Raw genomic sequence first — 20,862 nt, 5'->3', positions numbered from 1 at the left:
AGGCAGGAATATGAACAAATGCATCCATATACGAACATACATGGAAACAAGTTTTGCTTTCCATCTGGAGACTCAGATTGTTCTGAATATCAAAGTGTGGAAGCTAATCGACCAACAAAAGCCCCAAGGTCGCAATGCATTCCTCTCAATCATCAATAACATCGCTCACATCTTCCATTTCTTAGCTGCACCTACTTCCAAACGTTGCAAACTCCTCTTGCATCATTCATCCTGACAATTTTGTCAGTAACATTTTAAGCAGAAGCTTCACAACTATTGCGAATAAAGTTGGTGATGGTAGAAATGTGTTCACCCTGTCGGGAATTGAACCAAGTTGACATGCACAGAGGAGCACACACAGACATATACACCGAGAGTGACAGAGGGCAAGGGATTATTTCTAAGGAGATACAAACATCCAGAAAGCAAGCATGACCAAGAGCTTTATTTTCCAATTCCAACTGTAATTTTCGTGAATGAACAGAACAGGCTGATGGTAACAGTGCTCTCTGGACGGGGTGAGCTCCAGGGAAGGATTGGCGCCATTAATTTGTCGCTCAATTAGTCTCGTGACAAATCTCGTGCTGAAAGTGACAAGGAAACCGACTGAATTTGCTCCGTGTTTAGGTTTCATAAGAGCCCATTCCAAGGTATGAACGTATATCTACCTGGGGTGGGCTATAAAATGGCAGAATTATTGTAAAAGAAGCAGCAGTGGTGTTGGAAAAAATGAATTTATAGAATGTTACCACGTAGGAAGAGGCCATTCGGCCCATTGTTCTGCTTTCAAAGAGCAGATTTGATTGTTTGGTCGATTAGGAGTAATATTTGTGCCAGCGCAAACAGGAGGCAGCAATATATATCCTTCTCCCAGGCACAATATGCCTGGCACCACCATCTCTATTGTCAGTGCTATACAACCAGCCCCTCTCTCTCCTTCTTTCATTTCTTCACTCCGCGACTGCGTTTGTTCTTGACCTGTTCCCAATGTGCCATTTTGTGCTCTGAGGCAAAACTCCAACTGCCCTTCCACTGACTCCGGTGCAAATGTGAAATGTTTTGAATCAACAAATTCGCAACACAAGTTTTTAACCATTTCACAAGAGCAATAAATCTTCATTCCCTGACCAAGAATCCAACACCACCTGAGGTGCTAAAAGCACCGAATCCTAACCACTGGACCAACAGAAATGCGGTCAAGTCTTCTTCCGGAGTGGCTTATGAACGCAGCTTTTACGATTTAAAAAAATATTTCAGATCTCTTATCCCACAAAACTGCATGTTTAGATTCAACACAAACCAGTTCTTCAGCCAAAAATAGCTCTGCTTTCTTCACGTTGAAATCCAGCGTGAAAGTTTGAGCAATGTCAAATCTGAACAACGTGCACAAGACTGGAAGGAAGGTGTTACTGTGGATAATCGGCACTGTGCACATTCCTGTAATCAGTATATGGGAGAATCGGGACGGTGAGATCCTGGTGTCTTTTTACTCTATGGTCTGCAAACCGATGGAATTGTGTCTTCCGTTCCCATCAACTGACTGTGTCGGCATCAAGCAGCTCATTGACATGGGAGGTGGCCGTTTAGCGGGAGCTGGAGGGGCAGAAGCAGAAAGATATGCAACAAGACAATGATTTGAATTTTTTGAGCATCGGTTGCATTGAGTGTTGCAAGTTTCACAGCTGCCGCAGGGATTGGTCTGTCGTTAAAAGCAGCAAGAATAAAAGCAAAAGGTCACATGCGCTGCCGACTGAGCTAAGCAGACATAAGGAAAAGCACGCCCGTAAACGAACATACCTGGAAACAACTGTTGCTTTGCACCTGGAGCCTCAGATTGTTCATAATTTCAAAGTGTGGAAGGTAATCGACCAACAAAAGCCCCAAGGTCGCAATGCATTCCTCTCAATCATCAATAACATCGTTCACATCTTCCATTTCTTAGCTGCACCTCCTACCAAACGTTGCAAACTCCTCTTGCACTTTTCATCCTGACAATTTTGTCTGCAACATTTTAAGCAGAAGCTTCACAACTATTGCGAATAACGTTGGTGATGGTAGAAATGTGTTCACCCCCTCGGGAACTGAACCAATTTGACACGCACAGAGGAGCACACACAGACATATACACCGAGAGTGACAAAGGGCAAGGGATTATTTCTAAGGAAAGACAAACACCCAGAAAGCAAGCATGACGAGGAACTTTATTATCCAGTTCCAACTGTAATTTTCGTGAATGAACAGAACAGGCTGATGGTAACAGTGCTCGCTGGACGGGGTGAGCTCCAGGGAAGGATTGGCGCCATTAATTTCTCGCTCAATTAGTCTCGTGACAAATCTCGTGCTGGAAGTGATAAGGGAACCCATTGAATTTGCTCCGTGTTAATGTTTCAAAATAACCAATTCCTAGCTATGAAAGTATATCTATCATGGGTGGACTATAAAATGGGAGAATTATTGTTAAAGAAGCAGCAGTGGTGTTGGAAAAAAATGAAATTATAGAAACTTACCAGTTAGGAAGTGGCCATTTGGTCCTTTGTACTGCTTTCAATGAGCAGATCTGATTGTTCGGTCCATAAGGAGTATTATTTGTGCCAGCGCAAACAGGAGGCAGCAAAATATATCCTTCTCCCAGCCACAATATGCCTGGCACCACCATCTCTATAGTCAGTGCTCTACAATCAGCACCTCTCTCTGCTTCTTTCATTTCTTCACTCCGCGACTGCATTTATTCTTGACCTGTTCCCAATGTGCCATTTTGTGCTCTGAGGCAAAACTCCAACTCCCCTTCCACTGGCACCGGTGCAAATGTGAAATCTTTTCAATCAATAAATTCGCAACCCTCGTTTTTCACCATTTCACAAGAACAATAAATCTTCATTCCCTGACCAAGAATCCAACAACACCTGAGGTGCTAAAAGCACCGAATCCAAACCACTGGACCAACAGAAATGCTGTCAAGTCTTCTTCCGGAGTGGCTTATGGACGCAGCTTTTATCATTTAAAAAAATATTTCAGATCTCTTATAGCACAAAACTGCATGTTTAGATTCAACACAACCCAATTCTTCAGCCAAAGATAGCTCTGCTTTCTTCACGTTGAAATCCAGGGTGCAAGTTAGAGCAATGTCAAAGCTGAACAACGTTCACAAGACTGGAAGGAAGGTGTTACTGTGGATAATCGGCACTGTGCACATTCCTGCAATCAGTACCTGGGAGAATCAGGAAGGTGAGATCCTGGTGTCCTTTTACTCTATGGTCTGCAAACCGATGGTATTGTGTCTTCCATTCCCATCAACTGACTGTGTCGGCATCAAGCAGCTCATTGACCTGGGAGGTGGCCGTTTAAAGGGAGACGCAGAAGCAGAAAGATATGCAAGTCACTGATTTGAATTATTTTGTGCATCGGTTGCTTTCAGTGTTTAATGGCTGTCATGGAAGTTTCACAGCTGCCGCAGGGATTGGGTTGTCGTTAAAAGCAGCAAGATTAAAAGCAAAATGGGCCGTTGAACCCACAACACTGAAACTCAGGGTCGCACGCGCTGCCGACTGAGCTAAGCAGACATAAGGAAAAGCACGCCCGTAAACGAACATACCTGGAAACAACTGTTGCGTTCCAGCTGGAGCCTCAGTTTGTTCTGAAATTTTAAGTGTGGAAGGTAATCGAGCAACCAAATTCCCAAGGTCGCAATGCATTCCTCTCAATCATCAATAACATCGTTCACATCTTCCATTTCTTAGCTGCACCTCCTTCCAAACGTTGCAAACTCCTCTTGCATCTTTCATCCTGTCATTTTTCTGTGTAACATTTTAAGCTGAAGCTTCACAACTATTGCGAATAAAGTTTGTGATGGGAAAAATGTCTTCACCCCCTCGGGAACTGAACCAATTTGACACGCACAGAGGGGTACACACAGACATATAAACCGAGGGTTACAGAGGGCAACATATTATTTCTAAGGAGAGACAAACACCCAGAAAGCAAGCATGACCAAGAACTTTATTATCCAATTCCAACTGTAATTTTCGTGAATGTACAGAAGAGGCTGATGGGAACAGTGCTCTTTGGTCGCGGTGAGCTCCAGGAAGGATTGGAACCATTAATGCGTCGCTCAATTAGTCTCGTGACAAATCTCGTGCAGGAAGTGACAAGAGAACACACTGATTTTGCTCCGTGTTTATGTTTCAAAAGAGGCAATTTCAAGATATGAAAGTATATCTATCTGTGTTGGACTATTAAATTGCTGAATTATTTTAAAATAAGCAGCAGTGGTGTTGGAAAAATTGAAATTATAGAAAGTTACCGCATACGAAGAGGCCATTCGGCACTTTGTACTGCTTTCAAAGAGCAGAAATGATTGTTTGGTCGCTAAGGAGTAATATTTGTGCCAGTGCAAACAGGAGGCAGGAAAATATATCCTTCTCCCAGCCACAATATGCCAGGCACCACCATCTCTATTGTCAGTGCTCTACAACCAGCCCCTCTCTCTCCTTCTTTCATGTCTTCACTCCGCGACTGCGTTCGTTCTTGACCTGTTCCCAATATGCCATTTTGTGCTCTGAGGCAAAACTCCAACTCCCCTTCCACTGACTCCGGTGCAAATGTGAAATGTTTTCAAACAATAAATTCGCAACATTCGTTTTTAACCATTTCACAAGATCAATAAATCTTCATTCCCTGACCAAAAATCCAACACCACCTGAGGCGCTAAGAGCACCGAATCCTAACCAGTGGACCACCAGAAATGCTGTCAAGACTTCTTCCGGAGTTGATTATTAACGCAGCTTTTATCATTGAAAAAAATATTTCAGATCTCTTAAACCACAAAACTGCATGTTTAGATTCAACACAACGCAATTCGTCAGCCAACGGTAGCTCTGCTTTCTTCAGATTGAAATCCAATGTGAATATTTGAGCAATTTGAAAACTGAACAACGTGCACTAGTCTGGAAGGAAAGTGTTACTGTGGATAATCGGCACTGTGCACATTCCTTTAATCAGTATCTGGGAGAATCAGGAAGGTGAGATCCTGGTGTCTTTTTACTCTATGTTCTGCAAACCGATGGTATTGTGTCTTCCATCGCCATGAACTGACTGTGTCGGCATGAAGCAGCAAAGTGAGCTGGAATTGTCCATTTAGAGGGAGCTGTAGGGGGAGAAGTAGAAAGATATGCAACAATGCAATGATTTGAATTTGTTGCGCATCTGTTGCTTTCAGTGTTTAATGTCTGCCTTGGAAGTTACACAGCTGCCGCAGGTTGGCGTAAAAAGCAGCAAGATTAAAAGCAAAAGGGGGCTTCGAACCCACGACCCTGAGACTCAGGGTCGGATGCGCTGCCGACTGAGCTAAGCAGGCATATGGAAAATTTCCTCGGTATACGAACATACATGGAAACAACTGTTGCTTTCCAGCTGGAGCCTCAGATTGTTCTGAAATTCAAAGTGTGGAAGGTAATCGAGCAACAAAAGCTACAAGGTCGCAATGCAATCCTCTCAATCATCAATAACATCGTTCACATCTTGCATTTCTTAGCTGCACCTCCTTCCAAACGTTGAAAACTCCTCTTGCATCTTTCATCCTGTTATTTTCGTCTGTAACATTTTAAGCTGAAGCTTCACAACTATTGCGACTAAAGTTTGTGATGGGAAAAATGTCTTCACCCCCTCGGGAACTGAACCAATTTGGCACGGACAGAGGGGCACACACAGACATATACACCGAGGGTGACAGAGGGCAAGGGATTATTTCTAAGGAGAGACAAACACCCTGAAAGCAAACATGACCAAGAACTTAATTATCCGGTTCCAACTGTACTTTTCGTGAATGAACAGAAGAGGCTGATGGGAACAGTGCTCTTTGGTCGCGGTGAGCTCCAGGGAAGGATTGGAACCATTAATGTGTCGCTCAATTAGTCTCGTGGCAAATCTCGTGCTGGAAGTGACAAGGAAACACACTGATTTTGCTCCGTGTTTATGTTTCCAAAGGGCCAATTCCAAGGTATGAAAGTATATCTATCTGTGTTGGACTATAAAATGGCAGAATTATTTTAAATGAAGCAGCAGTGGTGTTGGAAATATTGAACTTATAGAAAGTTACCGAATACGCAGAGGCCATTCGGCACTTTGTACTGCTTTCAAAGAGCAGATCTAATTGTTTGGTCGCTAAGGAGTAATATTTGTGCCAGTGCAGACATGAGGCAGCAAAATATATCCTTCTCCCAGCCACAATATGCCTGGTACCACCATCTCTATTGTCAGTGCTCTACAAAATGCCCCTCTCTCTGCTTCATTCATGTGTTCACTCCTCGACTGCGTTCGTTCTTGACCTGTTCCCAATGTGCCATTTTGTGCTCTGAGGCAAAACTCCAACTCCCCTTCCACTGGCTCCGGTGCAAATGTGAAATGTTTTCAAGCAATAAATTCGCAACACTCGTTTTTAACCATTTCACAAGATCAATAAATCTTCATTCCCTGACAAAGAATCCAACACCACCTGAGGAGCTAAAAGCACCGAATCCTAATCAGTGGACCACCAGAAATGCTGTCAAGTCTTCTTCCGGAGTGGAAAATGAACGCAGCTCTTATCAATTAAAAAAATATTTCAGATCTCTTAAACCACAAAACTGCATGTTTAGATTCAACACAACCCAATTCTTCAGCAAGCGATAGCTCTGCTATCTTCAGATTGAAATCCAATGTGAATATTTGAGTAATTTGAAAACTGAACAACGTGCTCTAGTCTGGAAGGAAAGTGTTACTGTGGATAATCGGCACTGTGCACATTCCTTTAATCAGTATCTGGGAGAATCAGGAAGGTGAGATCCTGGTGTCTTTTTACTCTATGGTCTGCAAACCGATGGTATTGTGTCTTCCATTGCCATGAACTGACTGTGTCGGCATGAAGCAGCAAATTGAGCTGGAATTGTGCATTTAGAGGGAGCTGTAGGGGGAGAGGTAGAAAGATATGCAACAATGCAATGATTTGAATTTTTTGCGCGTCTGTTGCTTTCAGTGTTTAATGTCTGCCTTGGAAGTTTCACAGCTGCCGCAGGTTGGCGTAAACAGCAGCAAGATTAAAAGCAAAAAGGAGCTTCGAACCCACGACCCTAAGACTCAGGGTCGGATGCGCTGCCGTCTGAGCTAAGCAGGTAAATGGATAAGTTAGTCGGTATACGAACATACATGGAAACAACTGTTGCTTTCAGCTGGAGCCTCAGATTGTTCTGAAATTCAAAGTGTGGAAGGTAATCGAGCAACAAAAGCCACAAGGTCGCCATGCAATCCTCTCAATCATCAATAACATCGTTCACATCTTCCATTTCTTAGCTGCACCTCCTTCCAAACGTTGCAAACTCCTCTTGCATCTTTCATCCTGTCATTTTCGTCTGTAACATTTTAAGCTGAAGCTTCACAACTATTGCGACTAAAGTTTGTGATGGGAAAAATGTCTTCACCCCCTCGGGAACTGAACCAATTTGACACGGACAGAGGGGCACACACAGACATATACACCGAGGGTGACAGAGGGCAAGGGATTATTTCTAAGGAGAGACAAACACCCAGAAAGCACGCATGACCAAGAACTTAATTATCCAGTTCCAACTGTACTTTTCGTGAATGAACAGAAGAGTCTGATGGGAAGAGTTCTCTTTGGTCGCGGTGAGCTCCAGGGAAGGATTGGAATCATTAATGTGCCGCTCAATTAGTCTCGTGACAAATCTCGTGCTGGAAGTGACAAGGAAACACACTGATTTTGCTCCGTGTTTATGTTTCCAAAGAGCCAATTCCAAGGTATGAAAGTATATCTATCTGTGTTGGACTATAAAATGGCAGAATTATTTTAAATGAAGCAGCAGTGGTGTTGGAACTATTGAACTTATAGAAAGTTACCGCATACGAAGATGCCATTCGGCACTTTGTACTGCTTTCAAAGAGCAGATCTGATTGTTTGGTCGCTAAGGAGTAATATTTGTGCCAGTGCAAACAGGAGGCAGCAAAATATATCCTTCTCCCAAATACAATATGCCTGGCACCACCATCTCTATTGTCAGTGCTCTACAACCAGCCCCTCTCTCTCCTTCTTTCATGTCTTCACTCCTCGACTGCGTTCGTTCTTGACCTGTTCCCAATGTGTCATTTTGAGCTCACAGGCAAAACTCCAACTCCCCTTCCACTGACTCCGGTGCAAATGTGAAATGTTTTCAAGCAATAAATTCGCAACACTCGTTTTTAACCATTTCACAAGATCAATAAATCTTCATTCCCTGACAAAGAATCCAACACCACCTGAGGCGCTAAGAGCACCGAATCCTAACCAGTGGACCACCAGAAATGCTGTCAAGTCTTCTTCCGGAGTGGAAAATGAACGCAGATCTTATCAAATAAAAAAATATTTCAGATCTCTTCAACCACAAAACTGCATGTTTAGATTCAACACAACCCAATTCTTCAGCCAACGATAGCTCTGCTTTCTTCAGATTGAAATCCAATGTGAATATTTGAGCAATTTGAAAACTGAACAACGTGCTCTAGTCTGGAAGGAAAGTGTTACTGTGGATAATCGGCACTGTGCACATTCCTTTAATCAGTATCTGGGAGAATCAGGAAGGTGAGATCCTGGTGTCTTTTTACTCTATGTTCTGCAAACCGATGGTATTGTGTCTTCCATCGCCATGAACTGACTGTGTCGGCATGAAGCAGCAAAGTGAGCTGGAATTGTCCATTTAGAGGGAGCTGTAGGGGGAGAAGTAGAAAGATATGCAACAATGCAATGATTTGAATTTGTTGCGCATCTGTTGCTTTCAGTGTTTAATGTCTGCCTTGGAAGTTTCACAGCTGCCGCAGGTTGGCGTAAAAAGCAGCAAGATTAAAAGCAAAAGGGGGCTTCGAACCCACGACCCTCAGACTCAGGGTCGGATGCGCTGCCGACTGAGCTAAGCAGGCATATGGAAAATTTCCTCGGTATACGAACATACATGGAAACAACTGTTGCTTTCCAGCTGGAGCCTCAGATTGTTCTGAAATTCAAAGTGTGGAAGGTAATCGAGCAACAAAAGCTACAAGGTCGCAATGCAATCCTCTCAATCATCAATAACATCGTTCACATCTTCCATTTCTTAGCTGCACCTCCTTCCAAACGTTGAAAACTCCTCTTGCATCTTTCATCCTGTTATTTTCGTCTGTAACATTTTAAGCTGAAGCTTCACAACTATTGCGACTAAAGTTTGTGATGGGAAAAATGTCTTCACCCCCTCGGGAACTGAACCAATTTGGCACGGACAGAGGGGCACACACAGACATATACACCGAGGGTGACAGAGGGCAAGGGATTATTTCTAAGGAGAGACAAACACCCTGAAAGCAAACATGACCAAGAACTTAATTATCCGGTTCCAACTGTACTTTTCGTGAATGAACAGAAGAGGCTGATGGGAACAGTGCTCTTTGGTCGCGGTGAGCTCCAGGGAAGGATTGGAACCATTAATGTGTCGCTCAATTAGTCTCGTGACAAATCTCGTGCTGGAAGTGACAAGGAAACACACTGATTTTGCTCCGTGTTTATGTTTCCAAAGAGCCAATTCCAAGGTATGAAAGTATATCTATCTGTGTTGGACTATAAAATGGCAGAATTATTTTCAATGAAGCAGCAGTGGTGTTGGAAATATTGAACTTATAGAAAGTTACCGCATACGAAGAGGCCATTCGGCACTTTGTACTGCTTTCAAAGAGCAGATCTGATTGTTTCGCCGCTCAGGAGTAATATTTGTGCCAGTGCAAACAGGAGGCAGCAAAATATATCTTTCTCCCAGCCACAATATGCCTGGCACCACCATCTCTATTGTCAGTGCTCTACAACCAGCCCCTCTCTCTCCTTCTTTCATGTCTTCACTCCGCGACTGCGTTCGTTCTTGACCTGTTCCCAATATGCCATTTTGTGCTCTGAGGCAAAACTCCAACTCCCCTTCCACTGACTCCGGTGCAAATGTGAAATGTTTTCAAGCAATAAATTCGCAACATTCGTTTTTAACCATTTCACAAGATCAATAAATCTTCATTCCCTGACCAAGAATCCAACACCACCTGAGGCGCTAAGAGCACCGAATCCTAACCAGTGGACCACCAGAAATGCTGTCAAGACTTCTTCCGGAGTTGATTATTAACGCAGCTTTTATCATTGAAAAAAATATTTCAGATCTCTTAAACCACAAAACTGCATGTTTAGATTCAACACAACGCAATTCGTCAGCCAACGGTAGCTCTGCTTTCTTCAGATTGAAATCCAATGTGAATATTTGAGCAATTTGAAAACTGAACAACGTGCACTAGTCTGGAAGGAAAGTGTTACTGTGGATAATCGGCACTGTGCACATTCCTTTAATCAGTATCTGGGAGAATCAGGAAGGTGAGATCCTGGTGTCTTTTTACTCTATGTTCTGCAAACCGATGGTATTGTGTCTTTCATTGCCATGAACTGACTGTGTCGGCATGAAGCAGCAAATTGAGCTGGAATTGTCCATTTAGAGGGAGCTGTAGGGGGAGAAGTAGAAAGATATGCAACAATGCAATGATTTGAATTTGTTGCGCATCTGTTGCTTTCAGTGTTTAATGTCTGCCTTGGAAGTTTCACAGCTGCCGCAGGTTGGCGTAAAAAGCAGCAAGATTAAAAGCAAAAGGGGGCTTCGAACCCACGACCCTGAGACTCAGGGTCGGATGCGCTGCCGACTGAGCTAAGCAGGCATATGGAAAATTTCCTCGGTATACGAACATACATGGAAACAACTGTTGCTTTCCAGCTGGAGCCTCAGATTGTTCTGAAATTCAAAGTGTGGAAGGTAATCGAGCAACAAAAGCTACAAGGTCGCAATGCAATCCTCTCAATCATCAATAACATCGTTCACATCTTGCATTTCTTAGCTGCACCTCCTTCCAAACGTTGAAAACTCCTCTTGCATCTTTCATCCTGTTATTTTCGTCTGTAACATTTTAAGCTGAAGCTTCACAACTATTGCGACTAAAGTTTGTGATGGGAAAAATGTCTTCACCCCCTCGGGAACTGAACCAATTTGGCACGGACAGAGGGGCACACACAGACATATACACCGAGGGTGACAGAGGGCAAGGGATTATTTCTAAGGAGAGACAAACACCCTGAAAGCAAACATGACCAAGAACTTAATTATCCGGTTCCAACTGTACTTTTCGTGAATGAACAGAAGAGTCTGATGGGAACAGTGCTCTTTGGTCGCGGTGAGCTCCAGGGAAGGATTGGAACCATTAATGTGTCGCTCAATTAGTCTCGTGGCAAATCTCGTGCTGGAAGTGACAAGGAAACACACTGATTTTGCTCCGTGTTTATGTTTCCAAAGAGCCAATTCCAAGGTATGAAAGTATATCTATCTGTGTTGGACTATAAAATGGCAGAATTATTTTAAATGAAGCAGCAGTGGTGTTGGAAATATTGAACTTATAGAAAGTTACCGCATACGAAGAGGCCATTCGGCACTTTGTACTGCTTTCAAAGAGCAGATCTGATTGTTTCGCCGCTCAGGAGTAATATTTGTGCCAGTGCAAACAGGAGGCAGCAAAATATATCTTTCTCCCAGCCACAATATGCCTGGCACCACCATCTCTATTGTCAGTGCTCTACAACCAGCCCCTCTCTCTCCTTCTTTCATGTCTTCACTCCGCGACTGCGTTCGTTCTTGACCTGTTCCCAATATGCCATTTTGTGCTCTGAGGCAAAACTCCAACTCCCCTTCCACTGACTCCGGTGCAAATGTGAAATGTTTTCAAACAATAAATTCGAAACACTCGTTTTTAACCATTTCACAAGATCAATAAATCTTCATTCCCTGACCAAGAATCCAACACCACCTGAGGCGCTAAAAGAACCGAATCCTAACCAGTGGACCACCAGAAAAGCTGTCAAGACATCTTCCGGAGTGGATTATTAACGCAGCTTTTATCATTGAAAAAAATATTTCAGATCTCTTAAACCACAAAACTGCATGTTTAGATTCAACACAACGCAATTCGTCAGCCAACGATAGCTCTGCTTTCTTCAGATTGAAATCCAATGTGAATATTTGAGCAATTTGAAAACTGAACAACGTGCACTAGTCTGGAAGGAAAGTGTTACTGTGGATAATCGGCACTGTGCACATTCCTTTAATCAGTATCTGGGAGAATCAGGAAGGTGAGATCCTGGTGTCTTTTTACTCTATGTTCTGCAAACCGATGGTATTGTGTCTTCCATCGCCATGAACTGACTGTGTCGGCATGAAGCAGCAAAGTGAGCTGGAATTGTCCATTTAGAGGGAGCTGTAGGGGGAGAAGTAGAAAGATATGCAACAATGCAATGATTTGAATTTGTTGCGCATCTGTTGCTTTCAGTGTTTAATGTCTGCCTTGGAAGTTTCACAGCTGCCGCAGGTTGGCGTAAAAAGCAGCAAGATTAAAAGCAAAAGGGGGCTTCGAACCCACGACCCTCAGACTCAGGGTCGGATGCGCTGCCGACTGAGCTAAGCAGGAATATGGAAAATTTCCTCGGTATACGAACATACATGGAAACAACTGTTGCTTTCCAGCTGGAGCCTCAGATTGTTCTGAAATTCAAAGTGTGGAAGGTAATCGAGCAGCAAAAGCTACAAGGTCGCAATGCAATCCTCTCAATCATCAATAACATCGTTCACACCTTCCATTTCTTAGCTGCACCTCCTTCCAAACGTTGAAAACTCCTCTTGCATCTTTCATCCTGTTATTTTCGTCTGTAACATTTTAAGCTGAAGCTTCACAACTATTGCGACTAAAGTTTGTGATGGGAAAAATGTCTTCACCCCCTCGGGAACTGAACCAATTTGGCACGGACAGAGGGGCACACACAGACATATACACCGAGGGTGACAGAGGGCAAGGGATTATTTCTAAGGAGAGACAAACACCCTGAAAGCAAACATGACCAAGAACTTAATTATCCGGTTCCAAATGTACTTTTCGTGAATGAACAGAAGAGGCTGATGGGAACAGTGCTCTTTGGTCGCGGTGAGCTCCAGGGAAGGATTGGAACCATTAATGTGTCGCTCAATTAGTCTCGTGGCAAATCTCGTGCTGGAAGTGACAAGGAAACACACTGATTTTGCTCCGTGTTTATGTTTCCAAAGAGCCAATTCCAAGGTATGAAAGTATATCTATCTGTGTTGGACTATAAAATGGCAGAATTATTTTAAATGAAGCAGCAGTGGTGTTGGAAGTATTGAACTTATAGAAAGTTACCGCATACGAAGAGGCCATTCGGCACTTTGTACTGCTTTCAAAGAGCAGATCTGATTGTTTCGCCGCTCAGGAGTAATATTTGTGCCAGTGCAAACAGGAGGCAGCAAAATATATCTTTCTCCCAGCCACAATATGCCTGGCACCACCATCTCTATTGTCAGTGCTCTACAACCAGCCCCTCTCTCTCCTTCTTTCATGTCTTCACTCCGCGACTGCGTTCGTTCTTGACCTGTTCCCAATATGCCATTTTGTGCTCTGAGGCAAAACTCCAACTCCCCTTCCACTGACTCCGGTGCAAATGTGAAATGTTTTCAAGCAATAAATTCGCAACACTCGTTTTTAACCATTTCACAAGATCAATAAATCTTCATTCCCTGACCAAGAATCCAACACCACCTGAGGCGCTAAAAGAACCGAATCCTAACCAGTGGACCACCAGAAAAGCTGTCAAGACATCTTCCGGAGTGGATTATTAACGCAGCTTTTATCATTGAAAAAAATATTTCAGATCTCTTAAACCACAAAACTGCATGTTTAGATTCAACACAACGCAATTCGTCAGCCAACGATAGCTCTGCTTTCTTCAGATTGAAATCCAATGTGAATATTTGAGCAATTTGAAAACTGAACAACGTGCACTAGTCTGGAAGGAAAGTGTCACTGTGGATAATCGGCACTGTGCACATTCCTTTAATCAGTATCTGGGAGAATCAGGAAGGTGAGATCCTGGTGTCTTTTTACTCTATGTTCTGCAAACCGATGGTATTGTGTCTTCCATCGCCATGAACTGACTGTGTCGGCATGAAGCAGCAAAGTGAGCTGGAATTGTCCATTTAGAGGGAGCTGTAGGGGGAGAAGTAGAAAGATATGCAACAATGCAATGATTTGAATTTGTTGCGCATCTGTTGCTTTCAGTGTTTAATGTCTGCCTTGGAAGTTTCACAGCTGCCGCAGGTTGGCGTAAAAAGCAGCAAGATTAAAAGCAAAAGGGGGCTTCGAACCCACGACCCTGAGACTCAGGGTCGGATGCGCTGCCGACTGAGCTAAGCAGGCATATGGAAAATTTCCTCGGTATACGAACATACATGGAAACAACTGTTGCTTTCCAGCTGGAGCCTCAGATTGTTCTGAAATTCAAAGTGTGGAAGGTAATCGAGCAACAAAAGCTACAAGGTCGCAATGCAATCCTCTCAATCATCAATAACATGGTTCACATCTTGCATTTCTTAGCTGCACCTCCTTCCAAACGTTGAAAACTCCTCTTGCATCTTTCATCCTGTTATTTTCGTCTGTAACATTTTAAGCTGAAGCTTCACAACTATTGCGACTAAAGTTTGTGATGGGAAAAATGTCTTCACCCCCTCGGGAACTGAACCAATTTGGCACGGACAGAGGGGCACACACAGACATATACACCGAGGGTGACAGAGGGCAAGGGATTATTTCTAAGGAGAGACAAACACCCTGAAAGCAAACATGACCAAGAACTTAATTATCCGGTTCCAACTGTACTTTTCGTGAATGAACAGAAGAGGCTGATGGGAACAGTGCTCTTTGGTCGCGGTGAGCTCCAGGGAAGGATTGGAACCATTAATGTGTCGCTCAATTAGTCTCGTGGCAAATCTCGTGCTGGAAGTGACAAGGAAACACACTGATTTTGCTCCGTGTTTATGTTTCCAAAGAGCCAATTCCAAGGTATGAAAGTATATCTATCTGTGTTGGACTATAAAATGGCAGAATTATTTTAAATGAAGCAGCAGTGGTGTTGGAAATATTGAACTTATAGAAAGTTACCGAATACGCAGAGGCCATTCGGCACTTTGTACTGCTTTCAAAGAGCAGATCTGATTGTTTCGCCGCTCAGGAGTAATATTTGTGCCAGTGCAAACAGGAGGCAGCAAAATATATCTTTCTCCCAGCCACAATATGCTTGGCACCTCCATCTCTATTGTCAGTGCTCTACAACCAGCCCCTCTCTCTCCTTCTTTCATGTCTTCACTCCGCGACTGCGTTCGTTCTTGACCTGTTCCCAATATGCCATTTTGTGCTCTGAGGCAAAACTCCAACTCCCCTTCCACTGGCTCCGGTGCAAATGTGAAATGTTTTCAAGCAATAAATTCGCAACACTCGTTTTTAACCATTTCACAAGATCAATAAATCTTCATTCCCTGACAAAGAATCCAACACCACCTGAGGAGCTAAAAGCACCGAATCCTAATCAGTGGACCACCAGAAATGCTGTCAAGTCTTCTTCCGGAGTGGAAAATGAACGCAGCTCTTATCAATTAAAAAAATATTTCAGATCTCTTAAACCACAAAACTGCATGTTTAGATTCAACACAACCCAATTCTTCAGCAAGCGATAGCTCTGCTATCTTCAGATTGAAATCCAATGTGAATATTTGAGTAATTTGAAAACTGAACAACGTGCTCTAGTCTGGAAGGAAAGTGTTACTGTGGATAATCGGCACTGTGCACATTCCTTTAATTAGTATCGGGGAGCATCAGGATGGTGAGATCCTGGTGTCTTTTTACTCTATGGTCTGCAAACCGATGGTATTGTGTCTTCCATTGCCATGAACTGACTGTGTCGGCATGAAGCAGCAAATTGAGCTGGAATTGTGCATTTAGAGGGAGCTGTAGGGGGAGAGGTAGAAAGATATGCAACAATGCAATGATTTGAATTTTTTGCGCGTCTGTTGCTTTCAGTGTTTAATGTCTGCCTTGGAAGTTTCACAGCTGCCGCAGGTTGGCGTAAACAGCAGCAAGATTAAAAGCAAAATGGAGCTTCGAACCCACGACCCTAAGACTCAGGGTCGGATGCGCTGCCGTCTGAGCTAAGCAGGTAAATGGATAAGTTAGTCGGTATACGAACATACATGGAAACAACTGTTGCTTTCAGCTGGAGCCTCAGATTGTTCTGAAATTCAAAGTGTGGAAGGTAATCGAGCAACAAAAGCCACAAGGTCGCCATGCAATCCTCTCAATCATCAATAACATCGTTCACATCTTCCATTTCTTAGCTGCACCTCCTTCCAAACGTTGCAAACTCCTCTTGCATCTTTCATCCTGTCATTTTCGTCTGTAACATTTTAAGCTGAAGCTTCACAACTATTGCGACTAAAGTTTGTGATGGGAAAAATGTCTTCACCCCCTCGGGAACTGAACCAATTTGACACGGACAGAGGGGCACACACAGACATATACACCGAGGGTGACAGAGGGCAAGGGATTATTTCTAAGGAGAGACAAACACCCAGAAAGCACGCATGACCAAGAACTTAATTATCCAGTTCCAACTGTACTTTTCCTGAATGAACAGAAGAGTCTGATGGGAAGAGTTCTCTTTGGTCGCGGTGAGCTCCAGGGAAGGATTGGAATCATTAATGTGCCGCTCAATTAGTCTCGTGACAAATCTCGTGCTGGAAGTGACAAGGAAACACACTGATTTTGCTCCGTGTTTATGTTTCCAAAGAGCCAATTCCAAGGTATGAAAGTATATCTATCTGTGTTGGACTATAAAATGGCAGAATTATTTTAAATGAAGCAGCAGTGGTGTTGGAACTATTGAACTTATAGAAAGTTACCGCATACGAAGATGCCATTCGGCACTTTGTACTGCTTTCAAAGAGCAGATCTGATTGTTTGGTCGCTAAGGAGTAATATTTGTGCCAGTGCAAACAGGAGGCAGCAAAATATATCCTTCTCCCAAATACAATATGCCTGGCACCACCATCTCTATTGTCAGTGCTCTACAACCAGCCCCTCTCTCTCCTTCTTTCATGTCTTCACTCCTCGACTGCGTTCGTTCTTGACCTGTTCCCAATGTGTCATTTTGAGCTCTCAGGCAAAACTCCAACTCCCCTTCCACTGACTCCGGTGCAAATGTGAAATGTTTTCAAGCAATAAATTCGCAACACTCGTTTTTAACCATTTCACAAGATCAATAAATCTTCATTCCCTGACAAAGAATCCAACACCACCTGAGGCGCTAAGAGCACCGAATCCTAACCAGTGGACCACCAGAAATGCTGTCAAGTCTTCTTCCGGAGTGGAAAATGAACGCAGATCTTATCAATTAAAAAAATATTTCAGATCTCTTCAACCACAAAACTGCATGTTTAGATTCAACACAACCCAATTCTTCAGCCAACGATAGCTCTGCTTTCTTCAGATTGAAATCCAATGTGAATATTTGAGCAATTTGAAAACTGAACAACGTGCTCTAGTCTGGAAGGAAAGTGTTACTGTGGATAATCGGCACTGTGCACATTCATTTAATCAGTATCGGGGAGCATCAGGATGGTGAGATCCTGGTGTCTTTTTACTCTATGGTCTGCAAACCGATGGTATTGTGTCTTCCATTGCCATGAACTGACTGTGTCGGCATGAAGCAGCAAATTGAGCTGGAATTGTGCATTTAGAGGGATCTGTAGGGAGCGAGGTAGAAAGATATGCAACAATGCAATGATTTGAATTTGTTGCGCATCTGTTGCTTTCAGTGTTTAATGTCTGCCTTGGAAGTTTCACAAGTGCCGCAGTTTGGCGTAAACAGCAGCAAGATTAAAAGCAAAAGGGGGCTTCGAACCCACGACCCTGAGACTCAGGGTCGGATGCGCTGCCGACTGAGCTAAGCAGGTAAATGGAAAAGTTCGTCGGTATACGAACATACATGGAAACAACTGTTGCTTTCCAGCTGGAGCCTCAGATTGTTCTGAAATTCAAAGTGTGGAAGGTAATCGAGCAACAAAAGCCACAAGGTCGCCATACAATCCTCTCAATCATCAATAACATCGTTCACATCTTCCATTTCTTAGCTGCACCTCTTTCCAAACGTTGCAAACTCCTCTTGCATCTTTCATCCTGTCATTTTCGTCTGTAACATTTTAAGCCGAAGCTTCACAACTATTGCGACTAAAGTTTGTGATGGGAAAAATGTCTTCACCCCCTCGGGAACTGAACCAATTTGACACGGACAGAGGGGCACACACAGACATATACACCGAGGGTGACAGAGGGCAAGGGATTATTTCTAAGGAGAGACAAACACCCAGAAAGCACGCATGACCAAGAACTTAATTATCCAGTTCCAACTGTACTTTTCGTGAATGAACAGAAGAGGCTGATGGGAACAGTGCTCTTTGATCGCGGTGAGCTCCAGGGAAGGATTGGAACCATTAATGTGTCGCTCAATTAGTCTCGTGGCAAATCTCGTGCTGGAAGTGACAAGGAAACACATTGATTTTGCTCCGTGTTTATGTTTCCAAAGAGCCAATTCGAAAGTATGAAAGTATATCTATCTGTGTTGGACTATAAAATGGCAGAATTATTTTAAATGAAGCAGCAGTGGTGTTGGAAATATTGAACTTATAGAAAGTTACCGCATACGAAGATGCCATTCGGCACGTTGTACTGCTTTCAAAGAGCAGATCTGATTGTTTCGCCGCTCAGGAGTAATATTTGTGCCAGTGCAAACAGGAGGCAGCAAAATATATCTTTCTCCCAGCCACAATATGCTTGGCACCTCCATCTCTATTGTCAGTGCTCTACAACCAGCCCCTCTCTCTCCTTCTTTCATGTCTTCACTCCGCGACTGCGTTCGTTCTTGACCTGTTCCCAATATGCCATTTTGTGCTCTGAGGCAAAACTCCAACTCCCCTTCCACTGACTCCGGTGCAAATGTGAAATGTTTTCAAGCAATAAATTCGCAACATTCGTTTTTAACCATTTCACAAGATCAATAAATCTTCATTCCCTGACCAAGAATCCAACACCACCTGAGGCGCTAAGAGCACCGAATCCTAACCAGTGGACCACCAGAAATGCTGTCAAGACTTCTTCCGGAGTTGATTATTAACGCAGCTTTTATCATTGAAAAAAATATTTCAGATCTCTTAAACCACAAAACTGCATGTTTAGATTCAACACAACGCAATTCGTCAGCCAACGGTAGCTCTGCTTTCTTCAGATTGAAATCCAATGTGAATATTTGAGCAATTTGAAAACTGAACAACGTGCACTAGTCTGGAAGGAAAGTGTTACTGTGGATAATCGGCACTGTGCACATTCCTTTAATCAGTATCTGGGAGAATCAGGAAGGTGAGATCCTGGTGTCTTTTTACTCTATGTTCTGCAAACCGATGGTATTGTGTCTTCCATTGCCATGAACTGACTGTGTCGGCATGAAGCAGCAAATTGAGCTGGAATTGTCCATTTAGAGGGAGCTGTAGGGGGAGAAGTAGAAAGATATGCAACAATGCAATGATTTGCATTTTTTGCGCATCTGTTGCTTTCAGTGTTTAATGTCTGCCTTGGAAGTTTCACAGCTGCCGCAGCTTGGCGTAAAAAGCAGCAAGATTAAAAGCAAAAGGGGGCTTCGAACCCACGACCCTCAGACTCAGGGTCGGATGCGCTGCCGATTGAGCTAAGCAGGCATATGGCAAAGTTCCTCGGTATACGAACATACATGGAAACAACCGTTGCTTTCCAGCTGGAGCCTCAGATTGTTCTGAAATTCAAAGTGTGGAAGGTAATCGAGCAACAAAAGCTACAAGGTCGCAATGCAATCCTCTCAATCATCAATAACATCGTTCACATCTTGCATTTCTTAGCTGCACCTCCTTCCAAACGTTGAAAACTCCTCTTGCATCTTTCATCCTGTCATTTTTGTCTGTAACATTTTAAGCTGAAGCTTCACAACTATTGCGAATAAAGTTTGTGATGGGAAAAATGTCTTCTACCCGTCGGGAACTGAACCAATTTGACACGGACAGAGGGGCACACACAGACATATACACCGAGGGTGACAGAGGGCAAGGGATCATTTCTAAGGAGAGACAAACACCCTGAAAGCAAACATGACCAAGAACTTAATTATCCGGTTCCAACTGTACTTTTCGTGAATGAACAGAAGAGGCTGATGGGAACAGTGCTCTTTGGTCGCGGTGAGCTCCAGGGAAGGATTGGAACCATTAATGTGTCGCTCAATTAGTCTCGTGGCAAATCTCGTGCTGGAAGTGACAAGGAAACACACTGATTTTGCTCCGTGTTTATGTTTCCAAAGAGCCAATTCCAAGATATGAAAGTATATCTATCTGTGTTGGACTATAAAATGGCAGAATTATTTTAAATGAAGCAGCAGTGGTGTTGGAAATATTGAACTTATAGAAAGTTACCGCATACGAAGAGGCCATTCGGCACTTTGTACTGCTTTCAAAGAGCAGATCTGATTGTTTCGCCGCTCAGGAGTAATATTTGTGCCAGTGCAAACAGGAGGCAGCAAAATATATCTTTCTCCCAGCCACAATATGCCTGGCACCACCATCTCTATTGTCAGTGCTCTACAACCAGCCCCTCTCTCTCCTTCTTTCATGTCTTCACTCCGCCACTGCGTTCGTTCTTGACCTGTTCCCAATATTCCATTTTGTGCTCTGAGGCAAAACTCCAACTCCCTTTCCACTGGCTCCGGTGCAAATGTGAAATGCTTTCAAGCAATAAATTCGCAACACTCGTTTTTAACCATTTCACAAGATCAATAAATCTTCATTCCCTGACAAAGAATCCAACACCACCTGAGGAGCTAAAAGCACCGAA

This window comes from Cetorhinus maximus, chromosome 23 (genome assembly GCF_964194155.1).
Source record: "Cetorhinus maximus chromosome 23, sCetMax3.hap1.1, whole genome shotgun sequence".
Classification (NCBI taxonomy): domain Eukaryota; kingdom Metazoa; phylum Chordata; class Chondrichthyes; order Lamniformes; family Cetorhinidae; genus Cetorhinus; species Cetorhinus maximus.
This window is presented reverse-complemented; position numbering follows the sequence as displayed.